The sequence below is a fragment of the Mirounga leonina genome, unplaced genomic scaffold, assembly GCF_011800145.1.
Source record: "Mirounga leonina isolate KUSES-001 unplaced genomic scaffold, KU_Mleo_1.0 Mir_82, whole genome shotgun sequence".
Taxonomy (NCBI): domain Eukaryota; kingdom Metazoa; phylum Chordata; class Mammalia; order Carnivora; family Phocidae; genus Mirounga; species Mirounga leonina.
The window spans coordinates 5,402,934-5,416,397 of NW_023270825.1; the positions used below are offsets into that span (position 1 = coordinate 5,402,934).

At 44.5% G+C, this 13,464-nt stretch overlaps 1 protein-coding gene across 1 annotated transcript in view; it reads left to right on the forward strand.

The window, feature by feature from the left end:
- SETD3 (SET domain containing 3, actin histidine methyltransferase) overlaps positions 1-13,464 on the forward strand; it is a 78,717-nt gene that overhangs the window by 694 nt on the left and 64,559 nt on the right. The gene's annotated exons all lie outside the window — the stretch shown is intronic.

Consider the following 13,464-nt stretch of genomic DNA (forward strand, 5'->3'; position numbering starts at 1 on the left):
GGCCCCGGCCCCGCGGCCCCTCGGGGCGCTCGGCCCGGAGGCGGCGGCAGGTGCAGGGAGCGCCGGCCGCTGGGCGCCCGCCGGGTGGGGCCCGGGCCGCTCTGGCTTGCGCCGGGCGGCTGGGCTGGGCGTGCGGCCGGCCCGCGCTCGCGCTCGCGCTCCCTTCCTTCCTTCCTCCCTTGCTTGCCCGCCGTCGCCCGGGCGAAGGCTGTGTGGCTTCTGTGTTCCGCTCCCCAAACCTCAGGTGCGCGCCGGGGCGCTCGGGGACGGGTCCCTGCTTCTCGCCCTCACTTTCCAGTTATAAAAGCAGGCGTTGAAAATAGGTCATCTTTCTTCCCACGCGCCCTGGCCGTGGTCCACACGCTCGGCGCCCTACTAGGGAGAAGAATTCGGTGCTTTGGAGTTTGTCGTTCTGGCCTTCAACTCGTCCTCCTCGCCGCTCCGGCCGGGCGCTGCAACTCCGCCTTTGCCCCGCTTGTCCTCGGGGGACGGTAGCCGCCGGGTAGCGGGCGCCACTCGCTGCGCGGCCTCGCCCCCGCCGCGTGTCGACACGTGTGGGATCACTTGCAGGGTATTGCTTTGCTTTTCCAAATGAAGGAGCTGTTTCAGAAGCAGACCTGCTTTTGAAGTATGCTGACAGGTTACTTTTGCTTTTCAAACCCTCCGAAGAGTTAACCGTTTAGCGATGAACCTGCCCACAGCTTGATTGTGGTGGTTGATTACGCAGCTGTATGCGTTTGTCACAACTCGTACAAGTGGACACCAAAAAGTGAATTTTACTGTGTATAAATGGTACCTCTCCCTCTCCTGTTTTTCTTCTCGATGGCCCCACTGGTCTTTCAAAGTTGAAATAACCAGTAATAATCTTGGAGAGGTTTTTCTTACTAGATTTTGGGTGAATGCATTTAACTCACGAATATAGCAAAATAGGGCTCCTGGGTGGCTCAGCCAGTTAATCGGCTGCTTTCGGCTCAGGTCATGATCCTGGGGTCCTGGGATCGAGTCCCCGCATCGGGCTCCCTACTCAGCCAGGAGTCTGCCTCTTCCTCTCCTTCTTCCCCTCCCTGTCGCTCGTGCTCTCTCTCGCTTGCTCTCTCTCTCTCAAATAAGTAAATAAAATCTTAAAAAAAAAAAAAGAATATAGCAAAATAAAAAGCAGCTTTCCACTGTTAAAGTTTGGCAAGACATTTGCTTGAACCATGATATATTATGTCTATGCAGGCTACTGTGCATGCAGTCCCGCCTTACCAAATTAGTCCCAGGGACTGCTGTGATTGATATTCTGGTCAAGTTCCAACAATTTAAGGAGGAGTTTTTCTCTGGCCCGAGAAAGTAGTTTGCAAAGCCAAGTTCTCAGACAGCTACAGAACAACCTCTTTATTGGAATTCCAAACAACCTCAGTTTTTAACCTTCTGCTGCCCCTTCCCGTCTGCCCTCCTTTCTCTCAGTGTATTCCAAATTTTAAGTTAATGTCTGAAATGCGACTCTAGCCTGAGAGAGTAAAGTGGTTGCTGCTTCTCATTTCTTCAGTTTGCTGACATCTCTTGGTGCTTTTGTTCCTGTTACGGGAATGATGTTGGACTGGAAGATTGAAACATTTATGCTATGGAAATGAAAGTTTCTGTTCAGTTCTGTCAGTATGAGTGCAATAAGATTGTCAATAAGAAAGTCACACTGAACTTCTTTTCCGTGTGGTGAACATTAGGCCATGTTTTAAGTAGTTCAGTCTTTGCTTTAGAAGCCCCTGGAAAATGAGGAAAATGTAAAGGTTGTACTCAAACATCTTCCCATTCTAAAGTTCAACCACTGGAAACTGTTTTTGTTACGAGCACTCACAACAGCCTCCTTAGAGCTTGATGCTTTCATACCTAGAAGAGCATGACAGATGACAGAGAAAAGTGTCAACATTAGCTGGTACCAGAAATATTTAGTAGACAGTTACTGAATTCAGTAAAAGCAGGTACACAGTTTGTACTTTGTGGAATTTTAGCAGAAGTAGGAGTAAAAATTTTACTAGCAGAGGGTTACCCTGGATTCTTTTTTACTAGATGTCCGTTTACTTTGAGGCTTTCCAGTTTCTTAAAATGTTTGAATTACACGGTCTCCTTTTTTTCTTATCTTTAATCTGAAGTAGCTTTTAGAAATGTAACTAATCATAGTGTATCTTTATGTGTGTGTGTAGTTTGATGACTATTTTCCACTGGGAGGTTTTTTTCTTTAGAAACTGGTTTGCTTGTCCTTGGCTGCTGTGTGAGGTGCTTCTGTTGGGGGTGGGGACGAAGAGTTTCAAGTGTGTCTCTTCTCCTTGTACCTAAGTCCTGGGATTAACGGAGCCATGATTTTGTTCTATTAGAGGAGCGGAAGTCATTTATTACTATGGCATTAAACATTTTTAACAAGACAGTGAACATACCTTTATTCTTATGTCACTCTGGAAGTTGCTTGTGGCTAGTTGTTTTCTCAGTTAGCTAACATTATATTTGGGCCCATTATTTTACCATTGAAGACTATTTTGATTTGCTCTGCATCCTTTTTCTTTTGCTACAGTCATAGACGTGTTTATTTTGGACATCAGTTCATTCCGAGTTTTGCTTAAGCAGTTAAGAGTAATAAACTAAGGGTTCCTTGCTTTTACATTTTTCTAGGTTTCATTTTTTTGCAGTCACAGGTGTACCTTACTTGGCAAAATTGACTTCTTTACGTTGGATTTCCTGACATCATCTTATTTTCCTATTCCTAAAATTGGAGATGTTAAATATTTTGATCTGGAAATAGAATTAATTTGCATAATGTTTATTAAAGTAAAATTGAAATTTTCACAAAATATTAAGATACATAATCTTTCTACAAAGGAGCTTTTTTTTTTTTTTTTAAAGTCACTTAATAGTGTTATGTAAAGAAAGCTTAGTTAGCAGAATTGGCAAGATTAGAAGTCCTACTTTTGTTGTTAAATTTATCCAGTAACTCAAGCCAGAGATTAGCTGTGTCGACTCTATTTCCATTTGGGGGGTTCCTCTAGGTTTTAGAAATAAACAGCTCTGAAACCAGAGATATAAACACAAGTATTGACAATTTGCAACTGAAATAAATTTGAATGGGAGAAAAATGATTCCAAATGATTATAAAATTCAAATACCAAAGTTAAGACTTTGAAACTATTTCTTATTCTAGTACTTTCTAAGTAGAAGTTAATTAATAATCAGGATAAACCCAAGTGGAAGACAGGTCCAACCCTGAAGTTAAGATTTTGAAAGGGATCTGAGTGATAACTGATTACCAAGCGAAGTAAGATCCTAACCTGTTACTTTTCTAGCTTCAGTGATGGGGATGTGGAGGGTGGGTAGGGAAAAGGGACAGAGCAGAAGAAATGTTTTCACTCTTTTTCAGAAAGGACTAAGGAATTGTCCAGAGAATGTAGATAACCAGGTGTCTACATGGAACTCTTAATAAATGTGCAGTGTTTTAGGCTTATTACTTATCTACAATCCTGAATTTCACTTTTCAGTTTTTTTAGGATATATTTCGTTAGAACATAGCAAGGTCTATGTTCAAAAATTATGTGACTAAGTGGTTTAAAGGTTTCAGTCTCAGGAAATAGGCATGACTTTTCAATATCAGTACTTTTCCAGTGAGTACAGTTAAAAGAAAGTAAGGATTAGTGTTGAAAAATAACCACTGAAGTTGCTTCTGCCATATTTACTAATGATTAACAAAGTTTTCCATTTGTTGATTGTAATGACTTAGCATTGCTACATGTCATCGTCACCTGAGTGGTTACTGCAGTTTCTTGACCCACGACAAGAGTGTAGCATTGCAAATCTCAATATGGGCTATGTGGGATTGGGCAGAAGTTTATTTGGAAGTTTTGCTCATGTTTCACATTTAAGCTGAGGCCACTCCTGTTTATTTGGGCAAGGCCAGCAAGATGGCTCTATACTTTAAAGGGCCGAAGAGCTAAAACCTTTGCATACCATGTTTTCCTACTATAAGGGGATACTGTTATTTTGAACTTCAGAGGTGATAGCCAACCTTCCAGGCCTTCACAAGTGGGTCGGTTTTGAGGTGAATCCATGAAACACTATTGAGTATCAATAAAGTTTGCTATCAAGGTGTGTTGGTGAGGTTCTGCCACCAATTGACCCTTCATCTTGCATAGAATTTATTAACCTCTCTGAATTTCAGCTTTCTCATTGCAAAGTGGGTATAATACCTATCTCTATCTATTGTGTAAAATGCTTACCTCACTTCCTGATATAGTAAGCGCCCGATTGATGCAGTTATGATGAAGATGATCAAGTTGGGGACCTGCTATAGGACACTGTGTAGCAGGGATGATGGTTTCAGTAATCTGGCAACAATGTGACAGCATGAAAAATTGCATTTAGATTCAGACACTTGTTTGATATAGCACATCTGTCTTGCTGATCAGTTTATGTAACAGGTTTTAGTTGTTTACCATCTTACCCTAAAGGCTATGGGAGTGCGCATGTGTCACTCATCTGTGCATTTCAGATCAGATACTCAAGAAATGTGCACTGAACGAATGAATGCGCTCCTTTGTTTACCTGACTTGTAGGAAAGCTAGGGCAGTCTCCGGCATATTAGTAAGATCCCCTTGATTTGAGCTCCAGGGGAGGCGATTCCCAAGAGCTGTGTCCCTCTCAGAGCTCATCCAAAGGGTTTTGTTGCCTTGGGAAAAAACTGTTCACCAAAGTGGTTTTGTCCACTTTTGAGAAGGGATATGCTAAGTCTGGAGAAGAGAAGACTTTGTTGCGGGGACAGAAATCTGTCTTCGGAAATTGAAGGAGTTGTTTCTTTTGAAAGGCGGGATTGGGAGGTTTCAGAGAGGATGGTGAACTTTCAGACCGTGTGCTGGAGCGGCTCACGACATGGAGGGGGACAAGTGGCAGCTGACAGCAGCACCCTGTGTGGGGAAGCAGAGGAGCACCCCCAGAAGCACTCAGCAGCAGCAGGCCACAGGGGGCGCATTTCTTCTTGGCCATGACATGCTCCACCCTGCCTCTCCCAGGGGTTTTCAGACCTGAGTTTGCCAGTGGACGGCAGGGCACTCTGACACCTGTCATTGCTTCATGACCTTAGGTGTCGTTATTTTAAACATGTGCGAGGTGGAGGGTTAACACAGATAACCCCAAAAGTCTCTTCCAAACCTGGTATTCCACAGTTCTAGAATCTTGAGTCCTTATGGGAGGAATGTGGGTGGTTTGAAGGTAATTTCTTGACAGATTACAGCTGTTTCTTAACATTTTTCTTTTTTATTTTAGAAAGAGATAATAGGAAATGATTATTCATGATACCAAATGATTCTTTGCTTTATGAGAGGTTTTTTTCCCCAACTTCCTTTAAATAGGAGCCTCATTTTAAGTGTATTTACAATTTAATTGAACACAGTTTAAAACTGAAACTCTTGTGTATTGAAAAGTCAATCAGAAATGGCTTAAAGCGCTTCTAAAATTACCATGTGAATTAGTGGAAAATTAGCAAAAAACACTGTAGAAAGCAAGAAACATCTGTATTTTTTTAAATCTCAAATTTGTATATATCTATCTATCCCTATCTGTCTATCCATCTATTTATATGACAGCCCAAATTGTTCTGTATAGAGATTGAAATTTTACTTACTTGTAACTTACAGGCCTTTATTCATTCCCCTACTTAAGTAGCTACTGACTTGAAATTAATTCCACCTTCTTGCCTGCCTGCTTGCCTTGACTTCCTCATACCTTTGAGTTGTGGCACATCAGCACCTCTTTTGATAGAGGTTGGAATGATGGATGCTGTTATCCATTTAAACTGGTAAAGTTCGTGTGGCTTGAACCCACTGCTAGGCCCTGCTACTGTGTGGAGGGTGCGTATTTCCCCCACATGCTAGCTCCAGTTAACATGGTCGCATGCAGTACAGGTCTGTGGGTGCCTTCTCAGTGTCTGTAGGACAGAAAACACTGCACAAATACTTCTCAGTTGGAGAGTGCTTTTGTTTTCCTAAGCTATCATCCTGTAATCAGTGTATTTAATTCAGAGTGTAGTGATCTGATCCTAATGGCCTGCCAGATATTGTAGTGAGATTCTTTTCTTCCTGCACAAAGATAAGGCAGGCTCTCATACTCCCGTCAAGTACATTTACAGCTGGTTTCCTGAGGTAGGAGGAGGAAGTCATAGGACAATTCTCTGCTTTAGTCAGTCCAGCTGTAAAGTAGGGTAGATTCAGGATACATTGAAAAGCAGATGCTGGGTTAGAGCTAAAATTTTCTGGTTAAATTGCCAAATAAGTGTAATAAAAAATGTTTATTCTATTTGTATTTAGTTGAAAGCAACTCAAGAAAAATACAGATTTATATACTTCTCATTTAGAATTAAAAAAAACCCACCCAGCTGAAACCTATCTCTGTGTTCAGTGTACGTGAGCTAGACTTGGTAATAATGGGTAAAGTAGCTCCCTCCCTCACTGTCCCCCACCCATTTGCCAAGTTGTCTAAATGTGCTTTATCTTATTTCTCCTGACTTTTTATTCAACCATACAGATTATATATAAAATAATCACTTGCTTGGTCAGAAGTGGCTGCTGATTACAGATGCCAGTTCCTATTAGTCAGCAATTTAAATAATTGAATATTTTACAGTTTTATTTATTTTATGGTTTTCTAAAGTATTTTATCTACTAAGGGGAGAGATTGTTGGTGGGCTTCCTAAATAGTTTATAGTGTCTTCAAGAGCCACATTTTGAGGATTCTTTCTCTAGGTTTTTAAAATATCTTGATGGTGAAGAAACGTAGACATGTGTGAAACTCCAGGCTTCCTGTTTCTTTTCATAGATGCCCTTCCTTTGAACTATAACTGTTTGTAGAGTCCATTTGTCTGTCAGTCCTGTATTGCTTTTCTGCTTAGTTTCTTTTGTCTTAAGTATTGTTTCTTTTTTTACTCTATACTTTGGTTTGTCTCCAGGTAATTCCATAAGAATTTGTAAATGATACCTGATTTCAGTCTGAACTTTGGGGAAAAAACTTTGAATTAGCATTGTACCTTCTAGGTAATATTTGGAATTTAACTTGAATGTGTGTGTGTATGTCTGTGTGTGTGTACATGTGTGTAACATATTTAATTTAGACATCTTTATACTTATATAAGTATTTGAAATAAATATTGAAAATAAATATTTGGTCTCTGTAGGAACTTGATGAATTTCTAATAGGTAGTTTTTTTCCAGTGGGGGCATAAAGGATGCTCAGCTTCCCTGTTTGTTCATTTGTTGAAACCTGGAATCTAGCCCCAGATCATCTGAAATCACAATGAAAATTATTCATTATGTGAAACACATTTTTTATATATATATTTTTTTAAGATTTTATTTATTTATCAGAGAGAGAGAGAGACAGAGGCAGGCAGAGGGAGAAGCAGGCTCCTTGCTGAGAAAGGAGCCCGATGTGGGACTCGATCCCAGGACCCTGGGTTAAGCCGAAGTCAGAGGCTTAACCGACTGAGCCACCCAGGCGTCCCTATGTGAAACACATTCTTGAATCGTAAATGAAAGATTTTATTTATTTATCAGAGAGAGAGAGAGAGACAGAGGCAGGCAGAGGGAGAAGCAGGCTCCTTGCTGAGAAAGGAGCCTGATGTGGGACTTGATCCCAGGACCTAGGTTAAGCCGAAGGCAGAGGCTTAACCGACTGAGCCACCCAGGTGTCCCTATGTGAAACACATTCTTGAATCGTAAATGAAAAGGGTAGGTAGTTATTTCTAATCCATAATGTGGAGGAAATCTTCATTAGCTAAAAAAGGCAGAAAGGGGTTGAATTTAGGAAACCACTCAGACTGGATTCTAACACCTTTAACGCTAACTGCATCTTACAGTTTAGTCATCCTTCTTTAATTGTACTTTTTCCCTTGCCCCTCTCTGTTCAGCTACTTCTCTTAGGTCTTTGAGGAATTACCAATGCTGTGAGTCTTGGTTCCCTCATCATCCTTGACGCCTGCAGGCCTGGCCTGCCTTCATTTTGTGTTCTCCAGCGGCTGGCATAGTCCTAGGCACATAGATGCAGGAGAGCTTGTTTAATGGAGTGCATGCATCTATATTGAGAGCCTGCCTATGTGCTGGGAATGATACAGGATTTCAGGTTTGAAGCTGTGGGTCCATGGTTTGGTGGTTGTGGGCTCTTGGCCAAGTCACAGCCATGTTTAAGCCCCCCACCATGGCTGTCATCAGCGCTGGCCTCTGCCGGCTGGGGCGGGGGGGTGTATCAGGCCAGTGCGGAGCACCCTGGCCCACAGAGTTTCAAGCTGTGTTTCGGCCATAACTCTTTTTTTTCCTATTGAAAGTGGACTGGTTCCTGCTTTGTTGCTTTCTAAGAGACCAAAGACACTTAAAAAATTTGGATTTGTGTTTATCAGAGATTTTCTGTTATGAAAATATGCAAAGCTTTTCTGATGATAAACTATGGACTCCCAAAAGACACTATCTTTTAATTTTAAGGGTAAATTCTGTGTATTTCATGTGTACATAAAATTTACATCATTACTTTTACGAGTCATCTTAGTTCTTTAGCAGAAGTAGATAAATATTTAGTAAATGTTGCATTTTGACTACTGTTTTATTCACCGGTGGGAGCATATATGGAAGTGGTTCTCTGACACAAAATCTTACTGTTGTGATGGGAGATAAACCTTACCCACGAGTAACACTGATGTATCCAAATATGGTATCTAGAGATTTTCATTCCTTCAACAAGTATTTGACCCTCACCTGTGTCCATGGCACCGTGCTGGACCCTGTAGGTAATTTAGAGATGGAAACTTTGGGTTTTTTCTGCCGTGAGACAGTGGGCAAAATAGGCACATCAATAACATAGACTGTGGTGTGTGAGCCTCTGGAGGCTCTGGAGCTGGGCTCCAGCAGTGCAGGGAGGGTGACCCATCAGCGAGGTGGGGTCTTAACCAAGACGTAGACACACGTGTTCACCCTGGGGTAAAGGCATACAGGCCTCAGTGATGGAGGAAAGAGTGAGGGTCAGCGAATGACAGCCAGGCCAGGGGCTGAGGGAGGGCAGTGTGTGGGGAGCTGGCGGACTGTGACAGGGCCCAATGGTCAGTGGGGTGAAAAGTAAGTGTGTATACTTCCAGGTATACTTTAGCTAGGGGTGTCCTACAGAAGAATTGGTGCCAAACCATATCTAATCTTGAGGTAAATGCATGTCACAGACATCAGTGGTTGTGCAAGCTCAGAAGATTGGCTGCTGGGCTGTAGAACTGGGTACAGAGAGCACTACCCTTTGGAATCCTGAGTTCATTCAAACTGAAGGCTGGGAGACAAGCCCATGACTACCTCCGATTCAGTGCACAGGGGCCCGAGCTTGGTGGGGACTCCCAGGCAGAACAAGTCCAGGGCAGCTGGGCAGCTTTCCAGGAGGGGGTCAGTGCAAACCCGGTTTCTGGGAGGACAGATTAAGACCTGGCCTGGACCTGTGATCCTGTACCTAGGGAGGTATGTTCATTGGGGACAAGGACAGACAACCCCCTCACCTTAATTAAGATGAAGTGAGTTAACGTCTCTGTGTAAGATTCTTACTGCCTTTCCCAAGCAAGCTGCTTTCTCTCCAGTAGGGTCTATATCCCTGTGGGAGGGAAACAGTCCAAAGAGAGTTGCAAAAGACTGAATCTCAAGGTAAGCCAAGACTTTAGCATCTATTAATCACCTTGAACTTGGCTTGTTCTTACTGACTTTCATGGGTTCAGTCTATGAAATGAATAGAGGAGCCTAGAATTTCCTCAAGGACATTGGGGATGTTTTGGCTGCGTCTTTACGTTTGTGAAACATTTTGTCAGGAGAAGACAAAGGGGGTAGTGGAGGATAGCTTCTTTCCAGAAAGTGGGGAGAGCGAGCAGATCCCTGGAGTGTGCCATGTAAAGGGGTGATGGGTAGAGTGAAGGCAGGTGAGTAAAGTGGGGTGGGGCGTGAAGGACCTCGAGGGCTGTGCTGGGGAGGTGGGACCACCCTGTGAGCTGTGCCAAGACCTTGTGCTGAGCAAAAGAAGCCTACATGTCTGTGATATGAAGTTCAGGAACAGAACAAACTAAGTGATGGTACTGGAATCAACGTGACAGTCCCTTGCTGGGGATGGCTGTGACTGGGAAGGGGCCCGGGAGGCTCCGTGAGTGCTACTACCTTACTGGAAGTGCTGCCTGAGCACTTAGCAAGCAGTGCACTTTATACCTCCATTTATGAAGGCTAACTGTCCACGTGTGGTGGGAAGGAGATTGGAGGCAGGGGAAAAAGAAGCCGGAAGGGTAGAAGGAGCTGGAGGTGAGGGTCTAACTGGGTGTGGCTTCAGTCACCGTCTCTATAAACACTCCTCCGGCCTTTGAAGGTTATGCTCCATGTACCTACTCTACCCAGTGCTAATTGACGGATGTGTTTGGAAATTTGGCCTGCATTGTATTTCTATGCCTAGTAGTCATTTCTTAAAAGCCAGCAGTTTTCTGGCTTAAGGAAAAGAAATCTTGAGAACAATTGAGTTTTAAGTATTCAACAGCAGAGTATTACTGCCAGGGGAATCTGTTGTGTTTTCAAATCACCGTGACCAGATCTTTAATGGCCTCTCACCTGCGGCAGGAATTACACATTTTCTTAAGTTCCAAGGAGACTGAAACTTGGGTAGGAGCTTCAGCAATACAGATTTTGACCTAAGAACTGCCCAAAGGAGGCACTGCTTTTCCCTGGGAGCTCATGAGCACCCTATGCAGAGAGCCTGCTGTGTGCTGGGTTCTGGGCTGGAAGTTGGGGACACAAATAGAAACAGGACAGGGTGCCTCAAGGAGCCTGTTATCCAGGAGGAAAGCCTGTGTGTGGGCAAGTCTCGCAGTGCAGTGAGATCCAGTGGTATAAGAAGTGGTATAGAGGAGGGCATATTACAGCTAGGAGGATCAGGAAGAGGTGATACCCAGCAGGGCTTTTAGAGAAAGCAGGCTACTGAACAAGTGACTCAAGTATTGCAGGTAAGGGGTGGGGTGGGACAGATGGAGGGACGGCACGGAGGCACGAGACAACACCTGTATGAGGGACTGGGGCGCCATTGGTGGTGGTGGAGCCCGAAGTGCTAGGGCAGGGATGGCAACGTGGGGCAGATGTAAGTGGTAGTGATGGGCTTGGCTGCAGAGACCTGTAAGAGGCTAGTGTTACAGTGTAAGCGAGAGATGAATTCAGGAGGCGGGCAGGAGCAGATGGCGGGCAGTTGGACACATCCAGGGGTGTGGGCCCTTGGCAAGGTGTTGTTGGGTGTCATGTCTGGAAGACCTTCTAGACCTCCTGCCCCCTGCAGTGCCCTGTGCTTTTGCTCTGCATTTAAACAGAGGCAGTAGGGCAGTGGCCAAACTTTAGAGTCACAGAGATCTGAGTTCCAATTCTAGCTTCATTTCTTACCTGATGTGTGACCTTGGACAAAGCTGAAGGACTTCACCTTTCTGAGAATGCCATCTAAAAGATGAGGATATGATCTGGGGCGCCTGGGTGGCTCAGTCGGTTGAGCATCCGACTCTTTTGGCATTTGACTCAGGTCATGATCTTAGGGTCGTGGGACCACACCCCACATCAGGCTCTGCACTCAGGGTAGAGTCTGCTTGGGATTCTCTCCTTCTGCCCACCCCCCCCCCCATTCACGCGTGCATGCGTGCTCTCTCTCAAATAAATACATAAATCTTAAAAAAAAAGATGAGGCTATGATCTACTGATAGAGGGTCTAGGAAGATCAAATGAGGAGGTTATCTTAGCCCAGCACCTGGCAGGGCATAAGCACTGCATGCATACAGGGTCACTGTTGCTGTTTTAATTGATGATCATTATCTCAAGACAGGTATCTACCTGCTGGGAGTGATGGCAATCCGGGAATCCCTGCAGGGAAACCTGGGGGGAGGTAGGGGACTGCGGACAGAGTGAAGAAGCCTGTTTGGTAGTGAGTCTCCACACTGTGGGGGCCGGTGTAGGAGAACATGGCTGTCTCGGGCTCACTTTCCCTAGGCCTGCTAGGAGAAGGCGAGGGTCCTGGAATGCCTCATCAAAGTGATGTTTTCAAGTTGTTTGGAGCCTGATACGCAGAAGACTTACAGGCAGGGCCAAAGGGAGAGGCCAAGCAAGCCCATCACCGACAGTGGCCGGTTTCTGTGGTTCTTCCTGCAGAGCTGTATTTGGAAGTGTAATTAAAGTCCTTTTCAAAGGGGGATCTGGGGATGGGTAAAATAGAGGAAGGGGATTAAAAGGTACAAACTTCCAGTTATAAAATAAGTCACAGAGATGTAATGTATAGCCGAGGGAATATAGTTAATAATACTGTAACAACTTGGCGTGGTGACAGACGGCAGGTAGACTTGTGATCACTTTGCAGTGTATACAAATGTTGAATCACTATGTTGCACACCTGAAACTAATACAATATTGTATGTCAGCTACCCTTCCAAAGAAAGAAAGAAAAGAATTAAAAAAAAAAATCACCCTAAAAAAAGTGTTTCTTTCTAGACTTATGGGTAGTTTTGGTTATTTTGGGGTCAGGTTCAGTGGTTCTCCGCAGAGAGCCCGAGATGCCGAGAAGAGCAGCTGGTGCTCCGATCAGGCTGTGCCTTCACTCTTGGCCACGAGCAAGTGCACGTGGGGAGCGATCTTCTCTTTTAAGAGGCTAGTCCTTTACTTCAGAAAAAGCTGCGTAAGCTCTTCCTCCTTCTGCCCTCACCCCCATTTATTTATTTTTTTTCTGCTTCTGATCTCAGAGCAACTAATTCCTTGCTGCAGATGTTGTAGATACTCTCTTACCTGTTCCCTTTGATTCCGGGATGATGTGCACTGAGTATCGCACACTGTTTTAGAAGGTTTGTTAGATACATAAAGTTACATGTTACATTCTACACCTTAGAGACAGAAGAAACCTATCCTGGCCCTTTGAGGTAGGCGGTTTTCTATTATGTTAGCACACGGGCCCATGCCCTCACTTCCGATGCAGTCAGGGATCATCTATATAATGGGAGAGTATGTCTTTCAAAGCTTTTATCCCATCCCTTCTGGTTCCCCTTTGAGGTGACATGTAACTTGTAAGGGCTCCACGGAGAGGCATCGTGGTGTTGGTTATTAATCAGCGTGTGGGTTGCTGCGGTAGCTTCCTGGCTGGGTATTGTCCATCTTGCTGGGCTGTCGTCCTAAGGTGCTTCTCTCTGGAGGAGGATCGCGGGCCAGGCTCCTCAGGCAGCCTTAGTAGCCCTCCTGCAGGGGGCGGGCTCTCAGCCCCCCACTGCTCCCTGGCCACCTCTCCACCTCTTGAGCCAGGCATCTTTCCTCCTGGGGGGTTCCCCCTGGGGCACCCTCGTGCCTCCCCCGTTCCTTTCCTTGCCTGTGAATCTCCCTACCCTTTCTTCACACATCCTGATCCCTTCCTTTCCTCAAGGCGCGTCTTGAGATCATTGTGCTGAAGCGT